The 16564-nt window shown below is 41.5% G+C and overlaps 1 long non-coding RNA gene across 1 annotated transcript; it reads right to left on the bottom strand.

Annotated features, from left to right (window-relative positions):
• Positions 1 to 1208: 1208 nt before the first annotated feature.
• On the bottom strand, positions 1209 to 16211 carry LOC111611440. The gene is made up of 3 exons (XR_002754053.1): positions 15867 to 16211; positions 1544 to 1609; positions 1209 to 1409 (listed from the first exon to the last, which is right to left on the bottom strand). It is a non-coding gene; the product is annotated as an uncharacterized LOC111611440 (long non-coding RNA).
• Between the last annotated feature and the right edge of the window lie 353 nt (positions 16212 to 16564).

Below are 16564 nucleotides of genomic sequence, written 5' to 3'. Positions count from 1 at the left end.
CGAGTTCAGTGCAGTGATCTCTTCATTTTTTTCCAGAGCTGTACATATGTACATGTATAAAAAACCCAACGCGCTGATGGGGTTTTGAGCTGGAAACTGTCAAGTATTTACAAAAAAAGCATGCTTACCTGCTGTCCAGCTCATATCTGATAATATGCCACAGTATCTAATTGAAAAGTACAGCATAGTTAACACAATACTTTTTAAAATATAGATTATTTTGATTGGCATTTACATTTTAGCATCAGATGCTTACTCTAAATACGCTCAGCACATTCTTTTTGAATATGCATTTAAGCTGGTTTAAATTAATAGTTTAAATAAAACCTTTAAAGTCAGTGTTTAATTAGTAACAAGAGACTTCAAAATAGTTTAGTCTACCTCACACTGTAAAATAAGTCACTGTAGAATTTACAGTAACTTGCTGGCAGCAGGGTTGCCAGCGAGTTACTGTAATTTTTACAGTAAAGAAATTACAGTAAATTTACAGTAGCCTTACTGTAATTCTATTACAGTTTTACTGTGATTTTATTATAGTTTTTCCTGTAATTTTTATTGCTATATTACTGTAATTTGATCTGTGTTACTGTTATTTCTTTTAAATAGCACAGTAATTATATAACATGGCTACTGTGATTTCATCACATTTTTGTCATAATAAAATTACAGAAGTCCTGTAGTAGAATTGTCATTTTACAGTAGTTCATGAAACTGCATACTTTGATAGCTTTTAAAAGTTTAAATGTGAACTTGCAACTTCATTTACCAAACTCTCAAAAAATGTTTTATTTTTCTAATTTAAAAAATATACACGTATATTTTAAAATCACTTGATTTTATTGTCAATTTAAATCTGACAAACTGAAGCAAAACAAAATATAGTATTTTGCAACAGCAATATTTGCTTGTTACACAGAAGTCAAAGTATTGCAACCAAAGTGAAAAACACTCGGATCTAAAAACATAACTGATACATTTACAATCATGGTAATATGACATTGAATACAATTAATTAAATAATCTTGACTAAAACAAAAGTACCCAAAAGTCAAAGTTTCCAAACTGCATTTATGTCAGTTAAAGACAGACAGGATGAAAAGGAAAGATTTAGTGGACAGACACTCTCTGACCTTCCTTCATTGTAGCTGTCCTCCTGTCTGTCTATTAGAAATGGACAGGACAGATACAGAGAGACAGGCAGAGAAAAAGACAGACAGATGGAATGAGAGAACTGATTGTGTGTAAATGTGTAATTTTACCATTTCAAAAGTTCCACTGGTTCATGAAGGAGGAGAATGGAGACATGTGGGTTCACTGCTGTGTTTTGCATAAGTCGTCCTGTTGGTTTTGATGTCACTTTTCTGTTTGAAGCTTTTGTTCTTGTTTCTGGGTTGAGGCCTATGAATCGCCTAAAAACAGATGGGAGACGGTTTAAAATTACCCTTTTGCTTTTAAGTACATATTACATTTTTAGATTAGATGCCTGTGAACTACCAAATATGTTTTGTAAAGGCATTACTGAAATAGTTCTCATAGTTCTCACCTATGAAACAATACTCTAAGTGTCAAAAAGGAGCTGCTGGACCCGCTTGTGCCCTTGATGCTGTTTCTTGAAAAAAAAAACAATGTTCAGTGATATTAGTTTTAATTTTAACTTAATACTCAGGTACACAGAAACATTTCCATAGACACGTACATTCTGATGTCTCTATCCATATATTATGTTTGCAGACAGAGACACCTTCTGTACCTTCATCTGTAGACCTAAGGATGGAAATACAATAAGATGGCAACATCTCACTATGTTTTCCATCCATTAGTCTATGGACAGAAGGATGGAAGTTACAGTGAGACACAGACAATTGGAGTATCTGGGGCGGTGAGAGGTGAGGGGTCGGTCTTGTCACCTCCCATAAGATGCCGCCCTGGGCGGTTGCCTGTGTTGCCCATAGCAGAATCTGGCTGATTAATCACAATGCCTGACTTTGTAAGCTTGAAATATAAATATGCTCACAGCTGTGCAAACCCCTCTTGCTGCACGCCAACAATTTAAAATCCAAGCAATTATCTTGCATTTGTAATCTCCCATACTCAACAGCAACTAAGAGAAATTTACTCCATTACACATGGATACAAGTGGTAACAAACTTGTTCAGGAGCCAACTGATAGATAAGATCTATTTTATTAGATCTATTTTAATTTCTACTTCTTGGATGCCCCACCCTTTTATGATACCATGAAGCCCATATCAAACATGCACATTCTGAAAAAATGTTTTGTTGTCTCAAACCAACCTTGTCTGAAGATTCTTAGTTTTCCAGGTTTTTATATTCAGGAAGGTTTATAGAAACTCAGTTTGTTTTAAACGTTGGTTTAGAAATGTTCCTCTACATTCATTTCCTGTGATGAGGCGGCACTATGTTGTCCTCATCCAGCCAGTGAAGACAGGTGTAATTCGTGCACGTGAAATTGCGGGCTAGTAAACTAGATGTGCACAACGTTGGCTAAAGACCCAACACAAGAAACTGTTGGAACTGTTCAACTCTTGTTGCTGTCTGCAGTTGCGGAAAAATTATTTCGCTGTTCGTATCTCCCCGTGTGTAAGGCGCTGCTGTGAACTAGATAACCCTCCGCGGGAGAGAGGCTCTAATGTCAAAATAGTTGGTTCGATTGATCTGCGTTATGTAATATTAACGCATTAAAATGTTCTGGTTAATCGCGTGCGCTAACGCGTTAGGGGTGCTTTAGCCTAAAATCCTATTCAGCACCCTTGAATAGTATAGCCACCCATCCTGTAAAAAACGGACTCGTCCTATATTTGGCCATTAAATGTGTGTCTCGTATTTAACCGATGACTGTCCGATAGACACGCCTATCATACACACATCAACACTAAGTTTAACAATTAGTGATGTGTCGGTCGCGAACGATCCGGCTCTAAGAGCCGGCTCTTTGAAGTGAACGATTGGAACCGGCTCCACAATGGGAGCCGTTTTACAATCCTATTTGGGAGCCGGGTTTTTTTCTACAGTATATCGCTGTCTCTCCGCCTCCCTGTCGTTGTGCTTGTGCTCTGCAAGTGCCAGAGCCGATAGTTTTTCCCCACATCGTTTTTTTTTTTTGTCCTGCGGTGCCTCGCTGTCTCTCCCCCCCCTTCTCCCTCTCCTTGCGCGTTTTGCTCTTCTGCCAGTGCTACAGCGGAGAGTTTTTTTCCCTCGGTCGGTCCACTGCCCTCATGTCAAGCGTGTGCTCCACATCTGACCAATCACACATAGTTTCAATTAATAATGTGGCGGGAAAACACTGAAGAAAAAGTTTGTCTCCACTTTTTTTGTGGAAACGGCAGGCAGTTGGCCAAGCTGTATAGCGTTCGTCGGCAGGTGTTTATGCACAGACACTCACTCAGCGGTCAAGAAGCACAGAAAGAAGGGGAGTCAGTGTGAGAACTGAATAGGTGAAAATAAATGAGTGACAGAAAACGGAGCAATATTTGGACTCATTTTATGCTACATCAACTCCAGGGCAGAGTGCAGACTGTGCAAAGTCAGCATTTCCTATCGTGCAGGCTCGACAAACAACCTGCACAGCCACATGAGGACATCACACGCATCTCTATTGCTATAGCATTGTTATGCGGCATTTTTACTCATCATAAGTGCTTAACAATGTCAATAATGAAACAAAATATTATAAAATTAGGTTTAAGCTATTAATTAATTAATAATGTCAAAAATATATATGGGGAGCCTTTTGGGAGCCGAAAGAGCCGGCTCTCCACAGTAAGGAGAGCCATTAGAGCCGCATCTCGAAAAGGAGCCGAAAATCCCATCACTATTAACAATAATGACCAAAATAAAACACAGGAAATATTAAGGTCAGCTAAATTGTCGTGGCGGGAGCTAAAAAGGACCCCTGAACGCTGCGGACCGACGCTGCTGTTACGGTTGCCTAGAGACGGACACTACGCAGCCGCGGCGAGCTGCGATCATCCCGCGTCTTTTTAAAACGTCCTCTATCCGATTCCCTGTTCTTAGAAGCGAAAACTATTTCAAAAATACGGACGTGAGTGAAAAGACGCGCATTATAAGCTGAACAATTTCAGAGAGGATGGATACTGTGGACATCAAAAGACAAAGATAAAAAAGTGTCCGTCGTGGCGCAGTGTTCTGCTGTATCTCAGAATGGATCAGGAGAGGAACCGCAGACCCGTCAGAACCTAAAGAACCAGAAATCAGCGTCTCTTCATCCTCAATCATCTCATGAGGCTGATATGGTACAGAACATTTAGCTATGATTGATTAAGTTTATTATTGTGATTTTAGCTGACTATTGTGGTTTGATTCTTTGCTTAGGATGTTGAGTTTGGATGATATTTAATAAATAATAGCAATAGCCAAAATAAGAGGCCATTTAAAGAACAAATCATATGAATAGATTAACAATAAATACATAAATATTTCCTACATTATATTACTTTCTGTGTTTTATTCAGAAATGTTGATATATTTTATGAATAATTGTTCAGTGGTCACTTACTGTATTATTTCACTAATATTTTATTAATGTGGTTTACCAGTTTGGATAATTTGACTTCCTATCAACAGTGATGTCAGTCACTGCCTCCATGCATGGCAGGCACCTATTGTTCTACACACAACAGAACGCCTCTTTATTTATTATTCTTCCGCTCATACAGCTGCGTGCCCACCCACAAAAGTGGTATCAAAACGTGCGGCCCAATACGATGGCAACGTAAAAAGCGAAGAACGAGCATAATTTCCAACTGCCGAAACGCAGAGTGTAACTGACACCAACTGCCGCTCCGTTAGAGTGTGAAATGAAGTGAATTTTTGACCCCAAAACAATTTTGAAATCACCTTCACGCCCACAAATATCGCCATATCGGCATCAAACTCGGTCATGACATTGATACGCATGCCTGCTCCGGTAAAATGTTTTCGAAAATTAGATTTGAATCGCGGGACTATCAGAGACGACAAATAGCCCTCTAATACGCTTCAAACGGTTTTCGAATATGTATCACGGTTCCCGAACGGAAAGGAGTTGTTCGGACTGCTTTTTCCAGTCAAACTGGCTGGCTGAAACAGATAGAATGGACCTTACCAAGCTCCACCCACAACCGATCCACGTGCCCGCAAGAGCATCATTTCTACCGGATTTTCTCAATATATCAGCTACTACAATGGACAGAGGAACTAACAAGTTCATGTCATCATCTGGGAGGAGGTTACTGGTTTCTCAGTCACAAGCTGGTTGCAAACCTGAGGTCAGCAGGTGTCAGTCAGTTGTGGTAGATCTGAAATTTGGTTTGATGACCTCAATATGAGAAGCTACAGACTGATAGGAGGAACCAAAGAGCTCTGTAAAGGTAAAGGCAAATCTTCTGAAGTTGGGATATAATTAATTTAATTTCACATAATTACCACGGTAGAAGCCATTTGTTTGTTAAAATTTTATGAAATATATTTGTTCTAATTGATGTTTGTTGTGAATGACGTATAGGGAGACCGGGTATGGTTGTAACATAGGGAGAGTTGTAACACCACCAGTTCCATCAATCAGGGATAAGATAGGAGTCACATGATCATTTCAGTGTTTACCCGCTTCCTCCCCAATCCCATATTGTGATTGTCAAGGCTGGAAACAGGCACATGCAGATACTAAGGAGAAGAAACTGATTTTGAGGTAAGAAAGTAAAATTTTTGGCCATGACTATATTTTGTTTAGTACTTATACTGTTTCAGATAAAACCATATGACTTACATTAGATGAAAGTGTAATTTCTCAGGCAAAATGTGATGCATTTCCCGTGCTAACTTCAAACCGCTATGCTACTACAGCCAGCTAAACATGGCTGACAGGGTTGGGGTGGGTTGTAACACACCTTTAAAAAGTGTTACAACCATCCCCTTACATACAACTAAGAACATTTTGATTTTAATAATTTTACAGAATGCCTAGGCAGTGGATACGAAAGACTGATAGAGGTGTGCCTGCAGATGTTTTAAAAAAGGCATCTGATGAGGTCACAAAGAAGAGCAAGTCAGTCACATCAGTTGCGAAGGCGCATGGGATCTGCCATGTAACACTGAGCAGATACTGCAATTCACTGCAGAAGCTGAGAGAACAGGGGTCCGGTGATCTTCCCAGTGTAGGTTATTGGAGCAGCAACAAAGTCTTCTCTGAGGTGCAGGAGGAAGTGTTGGCTGACTATTTGACTCAGGCAGCAGACCTGTATTAAGGACTGACTCCACGTGAGGTAAGCATATGACAGGTTAGTCACTGGAGACAAGAGAAGAATTGAATACCAGCGTAGGTGCTAGACAAATTTAAAAGCTTTTTGTGTCTATGTACTCTGATTTTCTATTCCTCCTTCTTTTAGGTCAGAAAGTTTGCATATCAACTGGCAGTAACATATAACATCAAACATCCACAAACATGGGATGAGAAGCAGATGGCAGGGCCTGACTGGTTCACATTATTTATGAAGCGGAACCCTAGCCTGTCAATAAGGAGTCCTGAGGCAGCCAGCCTTACACGGGCCACAAGTTTTAACCGCCAAAATGTGGAACGTTTCTTCAACAGCCTTGGACAGGTCATTGAGAGATACAACTTCGACGGGAGCGATATATGGAATGTAGATGAAACTGGTGTAACAACAGTCCAGTCACCAGACCGTGTTGTTGCTCGTCATGGTGTCAAGCAGGTGGGTGCGATGACATCAGGTGAGAGAGGTGTGCTCGTGTCAGTAGCATGTGCTGTGCAAGCGCTGGGAAATCCAATTCCTCCCTTCTTTGTATTCCCCCGTAAACGTTACAAGAAACTCTTCATTCAGAGTGGGCCAACAGGGAGTGCAGGAAGTGGTAACGCCTCAGGATGGATGCAAGAGGAAGACTTCCTCTTATTCCTTGCTCATTTTGCAAAACACACAAAGGTCAGCTCAGAGAAGAAGGTTTTACTTTTGCTGGATAATCACTGTTCACATATATATATTAAAGCTATTGATTTCTGCAAAGAAAAGGAAATAGTGCTACTTACCTTCCCCCTCCCCCACTGTAGCCATAAACTTCAGCCACTGGATCGCAGTGTCTACGGCCCATTTAAGAAAATGGTGAACGCCGCACGTGATGCCTGGATGAAGATGAATCCTGCCAAGACGATGACGATATATGATATTCCAAGTATTGTGAAGACTGCTCTGCCTGCAGCTGCAACACCAAAAAACATTCAAGCCGGTTTCCAATCCACAGGTATTTGGCCCTTCAATCCTGACATTTTTGAGGAGTGTGACTATGCACCCTCACAAGTCACTGACCGTCCCTGGCATCTGGAGCTTTCCAGCCGCAGTCTCCACCAACTCACCTGGGGACGGCCTCCTCTCCTCCAACTCACCTGGAGACTACTACTTCTGGCTCCTCTGCAGTTAATGATGTGACCATGTCCTGTGCTCCAGATGAGCCAAGCACCTCGGGGGTGTCTCCTGGTCAGGCATTCAATCCTTTGGCTATGCGGCCATTTCCAAAAGCAGGGCCAAGGAAAACAACTGGCAGGATCATGAAGAAAAGGAAATCTGAAATACTCACTGACACACCAGTGAAACAAGCACTGACGGAAGAAGAACAGAGAAGAGGAAGCAAAAATGTAAGGAAGAGTTTCTTTGCAAAGAATAAAGGCAAGCAAAAGAGGAAGGAGAGAAAGCCTGCCAAGAAAATGTTAAAAGCCAATGCTGAGGATTCTGAGACCTCAGATGATGAATATTTTTGTGTTGTCTGTATGGAGCCATTTGGCAACTCAAAGCCACAGGAAGTGTGGGTAAAATGTGCCCTATGCAGTCTCTGGGCCCACCAAGCCTGCACTCCTGGGCTACCATCATTCATTTGTCACCACTGTGACTCTGATTAAGGATACACACACATAGACACAAACACACATACACATTGACATTGGTTTTTGTTAGACCTACATGTTTGTTCAGTGTTCATTAAGCATACATTATACATGTTAAGGAAGTTTGTTCTAGTAGAATAATTTACACACATGCACACGCACACAAACAGAGTATATTTGAGTTATGGTCAGTCACAGAGAGAGAGAGAGAGAGACATTGTTCTTGTATTGTTATTTTAATTCAGTAAACCTCTTTTTGAAGCATATCACATGGTGTGGCCTCTGTTTTTGCTTCTTTTGTCTAATTGTTACAACTTACCCCAGCAGGTGTTACAACCTACCTCGGTAGCGGGGTAGGTTGTAACAAAGGAACACCATGTATTTGACATGAACTCATGCGGTCTGTGATATTCTTGCAGAGGTTTGAATTGGTGCCATTTGTAGTAAACAAATGTGGGTATTTTGTATAAAAGTTTGAAAACTCTAGCTCAAAAATTCTGTGAGTTAAAGGTGCTGGAGTAAAGAGTGTTACAACCATACCCGGTCTCCCTACTCACGAACTAACGAGGTAATTAGTCCAACGTTTAGAAACTACAGCAGCTGTAACGCGCCACAGCAAAGGGAAACAAAGGTAAAATAACCCGAACAGGTGATCAACTCAAAACCACTCATACCTTTTTACTCTCTCTCTCGCTTTGCAGATTAAGCACACCGGTTACCGTGGCAACCGCCTGCACCCCCCAAGACAAACAAAGATTACGTTAAAAACAAAACATTCAGTCCGCTACAATATCAAGTTTCCAGGCTTGATATTTATTTCTCGATTATTAATCAGTGCTTCCCTGAACACAGCGATGGTTGATTGACTAGCTGTACTTGGTGCTAGAGCGGCTAACACCAGTAACAGTTTAGTCCAAAGCCTTTTCTGCATATTAATCTGTTTAGCTAACGTAAGACTGTGTAGCAGACAGGCTTCAAGGTGTAGAAGTTGTATCAGTTCTGCCATTATGTTGTACTTAGCTAACGGGAAGCGTGTGTTTGTGAGACGGCCACGCACGTGACCAGGTAGAATGGGCAACAATGAAACGCGGCCCCTCTGGTAAGGTCCATTCTGTCAGCTGTGAGTGTGTCTCACTCACAGCTGACAGACATGCTTCAACAGAACAAAGAACAGGGCAGAGCAGCTGATTAGGACAACAAAAAACGCATCACTGTTGTTCTAACTATGGCAGAACTACAACATGGCAGAACTGTCAGTTACTACAGAGGAGGAATGACCTGCCTTTAGAATTACTTGTGATTTGGTTATTTTATAACTGATTTTAACCAACCATTGTTACACACAGGGTTAGTGTGGCAATTTAAAATGAATCTTACTGAAAATTTCAAAATAAAAGCCCTGACAGTTTTTACATCAGGTTATTGTTCTTTCGGGCATTATACAACTGATTTAACCCAATCACTGTTACTCATGTGATTAGTTTGGACTTTTAAAATGAAGCTTTCTTAAAATTTCAAAATAAAAGCCTTAATACTGCCCCCTTGTTAGTGCACCGCCATAGGCGGTGCAATAATATTAGCCTGTATTATCTTTCTCTCTTAGGTTAATAATAATAATTTTTACTTTAGTCATCCCAGCAGGGAAATTATTTCGTACACGACAGGAGCTGCGTCTGCAGGCAGCCAGCACCATTTTTTGAAGGAGGACATGCGGCAAAGGTCATCGGGACCGGGAGTCGAACCCGCGACGTCCGCGGGTCTAAGGCCTCCAAATGTGGGGCGTGCTAACCCCCCCAAACATTAGCATTTCACTGCCTCCCACTAGTGCACCACCATAGGCGGTGCAATAATATTACCTTGCATTATCTTTTTCTCTCAGGTCAGGGCACTGTCTTGCGCAGTGGAAATGCATTAGCATTATTAGCCTTTTCCCTAAAATAAGCTTTTAGCTTTTTTTCTTACATATTAGCAATGTTTATGACACTGAATGTAGGAAGTCAATCTAAGACAACATTCTAATAATACCCCACATGCTACTGACAGCATTTAGTCTTTAAACATTTAGTATTTTGACATACTGAATGGTGCAAGTCCAGGTTCGTCAACATGCTTGTTACTCTTCACATGCTATTGATTACATTGCAGCTCTCTTTAGCATTGATGCTATATTTTAGCATCAGAACGCTGGGTCCAAACCGATGGGCACACTTTGGCAGGCCCCGGTTAAATTTCTTCAGGTTTTTCTAGTATTCATATTATTATTGCTACTATTATTACTAAGAATAATAACAATTATTATTAGAAACAAGTAAAAAAAAATTCCATTATCCATCTATTAGCTAATGTGCACAAAATCTTGCACAAAATCTTTTTTTTACTGTGGGAGGAAGCCGGAGTACCCGGAGAGAACCCATTCATGCACACGGAGAAGATGCAAACCTGCCATACTAAAATTAGGAGGAGCGTGACAGAGGAACATTGTGTGAATTAAAATATGGGGCAACAAAGTTTTTTAGTATGACGTCTGCGTTGACTTGCACTCATTGCAGCAAGACGTCTTCTCTCTTCATTGCAAACGTTGCAACCTGGTAATACTGGCTGTCTTGGTACCTTTGGATACTCGTGACGTTTGCCAAAATCGTCCCCTCGGACCGATCTTTTTTCCTGGGTCCGGTCTTTTAATGCCACTTCAGCAGAAGTTGAAGGAGACAGTTTGGGCTCAACTGTCTCCTTTTCAGAGCAAACGTTCGCAGCCGCAGACGTTTGCTCTGAACAGGAGACAGTAAACTCAACTGTTTGCTCTTCAGAGAGACTCGATGATTCATTCTCTTCTACAGAGCACTCCTCTGAAATCTCAACGCAAATTTCTGCTGCATTTTCTCTGGCCAGAGAATCCATGGAATTCTTCTCTGGTTTCCCAGCTGGAGGATTGAAAAGATAATCATCAAACGCGTCAGAGACGGTGTACTCGTTCTGATGGTTCAAGTTTTTCTCACAGAAACCTTCTCCAGCCGGAGACGGTTTGAAAAGATACTCATCGAACTCATCATACTCTGTGCTCTCGTCCTGGTAGCTACTGGTGTCAAATTCAATACCTGGAAGCAGCTGGTTGAAAACTTTCCTCACTCCAGTGGTGATCATATATCCAGTGGCAAAAGTCAGGGGGAAAAAAAGGTAGCTAAGACTTCTTCCATATTAAGATCGTTGAAAAACACCGTGCTAAGAGACCAAGAGCTGCTTGTAAAATACCTGATGTTTTGAGATGGAAGCATTTATAACCCTAGATGTTCTTTGATCTATGACATACGTAGATCTATAATAGGGATTAAAACAGGGATTTTAATAGTTAAATGTTAAGTTTAGATTGACAACGGTATATTAAAACCATTAATTTAATTAGGGTTTTTCATCATTCTGTCAGGCTTAAAAATTTTTAATCATGACTTAAAAATATCTTAAAATAAAAATTAAATGTAACTTACAGGCATTTGCTGCTGCTGTTGTAAAATGTGACAAGAAATGTTGCCTGCTTGGAGAAGAGCTACAAAGAAATAATTTTGGTTGAATAATTTTATAACTCTGTTGCTACAGAGGAGGGCTGAGTTGGCAGCTAAGAAACTACAATGATGGAGGAACTGTGACTGACTACAGAAGGAGGCTGAATGTTGGAACTACAGACACGGCCGAATGTTTTGGGCATTATAGAACTGATTTAACCCAACCATTGTTACACATGGGATTAGTGTTGCCATTTAAAATGAAGCTTACTGAAACTTTCAAAATAAAAGCCTCAATATTCCTCTCAGGTTAGTGCACTGCCATAGGCGGTGCAATAATATTAGCCTGTATTATCTTTACCTCTCAGGTTAGTGCGCTGCCTTGCGCAGTAAGGCAATGCATTAGCACAAACCACCCACCATGGAAAAGACGGTTAGAGGCTAAAATCAAGGTATCAAGGAGGGAAGTGAGCCAACTGTCAGAGCTCCACAAGGGTACAATGAAAAGACCAGTACCCAGAAAGTACAGGCAGATGCCCATACCTGAAGCACTCGAAACTGCCAAACAGAGGCTCCAAGCCTTGGCCAGCCGCCTAAAGAGATACACAAGGGAGAATGAATCCAGAAGGATTAACCGGCTCTTCTCCACTCAACCAGCTAAGGTGTACTCTCAATGGCAGGGTAATAACAACAGAGTAGACCCACCAAGGCTGGAGACTGAACAATACTGGAAAGGCATATGGGAAAGGGAGGCGTCCCACAACAGCAATGCACAGTGGTTGATCTCTCTACGAGAGGACCATAATAACCTCCCTGAGCAAGCCTTGGTAACCATCACTGTGACAGATGTCCAAGAAAGAGTCTCAGGTATGAAAAACTGGACAGCACCAGGGCCTGACATGATCCATGCCTACTGGCTAAAGAAACTCACTGCCCTCCATGAGCGACTGGCAGACCAAATGAACCAGCTGCTACAAAGTGGGACTCACCCTGAATGGTTAACTGAAGGGCGGACAATCCTAATCCAGAAGGATCCATCAAAGGGTCCAGTCCCACCCAACTACCGACCAATAACCTGCCTCTCCACAACATGGAAGCTCATGTCAGGCATCATAGCGGCCAAGATAAGCAAACACATGGATAAACACATGAGCACGGCACAGAAAGGTATCGGTGTAAATAGCAGAGGAGCCAAACACCAACTCCTCGTAGACCGCACAGTTGCCCGAGACTGCAAAACCCGACACACCAACCTGTGCATGGCTTGGATTGATTACAAGAAAGCCTATGACTCAATGCCGCATACTTGGATCATTGAATGCTTAGAGATGTATAACATCAACAGGACTCTGAGAGCCTTCATTGCAAACTCGATGAAGCTGTGGAAAACCACCCTTGAAGCCAACTGCAAACCACTTGCACAAGTGTCCATCAAATGTGGCATATACCAAGGAGATGCTCTGTCCCCTGCATAGGCCTGAACCCCCTCAGCCAAATTATCAACAAGACTGGCTACGGATACCGACTCAAAAATGGGGCCAACATCAGCCACCTTCTCTATATGGATGACATCAAGCTGTATGCCAAGAGTGAGCGAGACATCGACTCACTGATCCACACCACCAGGATCTACAGCACGGACATTGGGATGTCATTCGGACTAGAGAAGTGTGGTCGGCTGATCACAAAGAGGGGGAAGGTCATCCGCACAGAAGGGGTCTCACTCCCAGAAGGAACAATAGCAGACATAGAGGACAGTTACAAGTACCTAGGTATACCACAAGCAAATGGCAACCTCGATGAGGTCACAAGGAAAGGAGCCACAGCTAAATACCTCCAACGAATAAGGCAAGTCCTGAGAAGCCAGCTCAATGGCAAGAACAAAATCCGCGCAATAAACAGCTATGCCCTGCCAGTAATCAGATACCCTGCTGGAATAATTAGCTGGCCAAAGGAGGAGATAAAAGCCCCTGATATTAAGACTAGAAAACTACTAACAATGCATGGAGGATTCCATCCCAAATCCAGCACCCTGAGACTGTACACGAGCCGCAAGGAAGGAGGCAGAGGACTAGTGAGTGTGAGAACCACAGTCCAGGACGAAACAACTAAGATCCATAAATACATCAGGGACAAAGCCTCAACAGACAATGTGCTCAGTGAATATCTCAGACAACAGGGAACGGAGGTTGAGGTGCCAGAGATACCATCATGGCAGGACAAGCCCCTACATGGGATGTACCACCAGCAAATAACCCAAGTGGCTGATATCAGTAAATCCTACCAATGGCTGGAAAAAGCTGGACTCAAGGACAGCACAGAGGCCCTCATCCTGGCCGCCCAGGAACAGGCCCTAAACACCAGAGCAATAGAGGCCCAGATATACCACACCAGACAAGACCCAAGGTGTAGGTTGTGCAAGGAGGCCCCTGAGACAGTCCAGCACATAACAGCAGGGTGCAAGATACTGGCAGGGAAAGCGTACATGGAACGACATAACCAAGTTGCAGGCATAGTGTACAGAAACATCTGTGCAGAATATGGACTGGAAACCCCGGGATCAAAGTGGGAAACACCCCCAAAGGTGGCGGAGAACGCCAGAGCTAAGATCCTGTGGGACTTCCAGATCCAGACAGACAAAATGGTAATGGCGAACCAACCAGACATTGTCGTAGTGGATAAACAACAGAGGAAAGCCGTTGTGATAGATGTAGCAATACCAAGCGACTGCAACATCAGGAAAAAGGAGCACGAGAAACTAGAGAAATACCAGGGCCTCAGGGAGGAACTGGAGAGGGCCTGGAAGGTGAAGACCACAGTGGTGCCTGTGGTCATCGGGGCCCTCGGGGCAGTCACCCCCAAACTGGACCAATGGCTACAACAGATCCCAGGAACAACATCAGACATCTCAGTCCAGAAATGTGCAGTCCTTGGCACAGCCAAGATACTGCGCAGAACCCTCAAGCTCCCAGGCCTCTGGTAGAGGACCCGAGCTCAGAGGATAAGAACCACCCGCGGTGGGTGAGAAGGGAATTTTTTTTTTTTTATATATATATATATATATATTTATATATATATATATTTATATATATATATTAAATCAGCTATAAGGGGTCAGACTTGTATCATCAGCACCTTTATTCAGATGGCAATTTGCAATGCAAAATATTATGCTTAGTGATTTTTTTTGCAATGGGCAATTCTAAATGGCAATGAAGTAATTAATTTAGAATTATTTTATATTTATGAATGAAATTGTGTACAGCATTGGCTTTATTTATTTGAAGAGTATTTTGTAGTTCTTTGTACAAAATTGTGTATGTGTGCAAAATATTTGGATAAATAATGGGTTAGTCTGATCCTGGTCCTTAGCCCTGTTACTCTTGCTGCTCTTTTTTGAAGTTTGATTAGTGACTGTTGTGTTGTTTTGTAATTAATTTCCCAAACCTCTCTGGAGTCACTTAAATAATGTAAAACTAAAGAACAGTGCAGAATGTTAGGCTGTTTCTTTGTGAACAGAAAGGTGTTTGGTACTGAAACTATGATTGTCTCGCTTCATGAACTGTGAACTGAAATAATAAAACCCTGACTCATAATGTTCACTTTTCCATAGATGGACAAACATTCTTGTAAAAATGGCTAACAGCCACATAAAGTTCAGATACAAATAAGGGTAATACAATTTCTAAGTATGATTTTCAAATAAAGTTCAGGTTAAGGACTCATTTTCACTACTCATTAACCTGAACTTCTACCTTGATAATAAACTGGTTTTAGGTTTATTAATCCTATGAATTTAGTAAAATGTTATTCAAATCACTGGAAATGCATAGTCTTGAGTAGATTTTATTGTAATTTCTGGGAGAGAAGGCCACACTAGGACTGTGAAACTCCACAGCTGCTTGTCTCTCATTACTGTTAGCAGATGTTGGCAGGCATGAGATTCTGGTCTTGAGATTCTGTTTCAAACTGAGTTTATACACCTCTGGGAAAAATGTAGTTTCTCTGATTTTACTCTTTATAGGTATATGTTAAATGAGCATTGTTCTTTAATTTTATAAATTACTGACAACATGTCTCTTAATTTTGTTTGTGAATGTATGTAAATAAGCAGTTAGATTTAGAAAACTGCACCAACGAATATCTTTTCATGGGTCTTAGCCCTGCTGGGGGCTCAGCACCCCTAAAAGTCAGATCCTAGAATCGCCCCTGGTTGACAGTCATATGTGTGAGAGAAAATTAAAAAAAAAAAACAGTTGAGGCATCCTGCCCTCAAACAACTTCCGCAAAAAGACCAGAATATAGCCATCTGCGTATTCTAGGTGAGCACTTGTGTTAGCTGAGAAATAACCAAAGTTAGCTTTAGCAAACAAGCGAGAGTTGCTCAATATAACCACATAAAATATATTTTCGTACACAAACACAAAACTGCAATATAATGTTTTTTAAAAAGTACTTACCTGGTGAAAGTCATTGTTGGCCCCACCCTCCAGCCTGTGAACGTTCGCCTCCAGCAGGTAAAAATCCCACAATGCAACTGTACATTAAAATTTTACAGTGCAGGTGTACATTTCCGCACGCGACCCAGCGGTCCAGTCACGTCCGATATACTTTCCATTCGCATTTCAGATCACAATAAAAAGCTGTATTTTCAAAACCCAGCCACCTTACTGTATTTTCATGTTTTAGTTTTTACAGCCATTTGTTACAGTGCAGTTCTTAAGTGCCCTGCAGAGAAAAACAAATATCTACGGTTTAATGTGTAACTAAAACCACCTTGAAGTTTTCCCAGGTGCAAAACAGTTGTCGCGTGATCTCCTGATCTCTTGTCATAGCCTTCTCATAACTGCCGCTGGAGTTTTCCTGCACGCAAACCGATTGTCTTGCGTGGTCTCATGTGATTTGCCATGATCTCGCGTGATCTCCCGTGTTCTCGCTCGTCGTCTTCAGCACCAGATCAGTCTGACTATGTTATCTCAACATGATTCAATTTCAAAGACGTTAAGTTGTTGAATTTCTTGCTTATCCAACATAATTTTATCACGTTTTCGTTTGAAACATTAAATTATTGTGTTAAAAGTACATGATGCTCATGTAATAACCCCCGAAGTTCAAAAATGGCAGCGTAAAAGTAAGTAAGTAATGGCAAGGAGCAAAC

This window comes from Xiphophorus maculatus, chromosome 2 (assembly GCF_002775205.1).
Source record: "Xiphophorus maculatus strain JP 163 A chromosome 2, X_maculatus-5.0-male, whole genome shotgun sequence".
Classification (NCBI taxonomy): Eukaryota; Metazoa; Chordata; class Actinopteri; order Cyprinodontiformes; family Poeciliidae; genus Xiphophorus; species Xiphophorus maculatus.
This window is presented reverse-complemented; position numbering and strand designations above follow the sequence as displayed.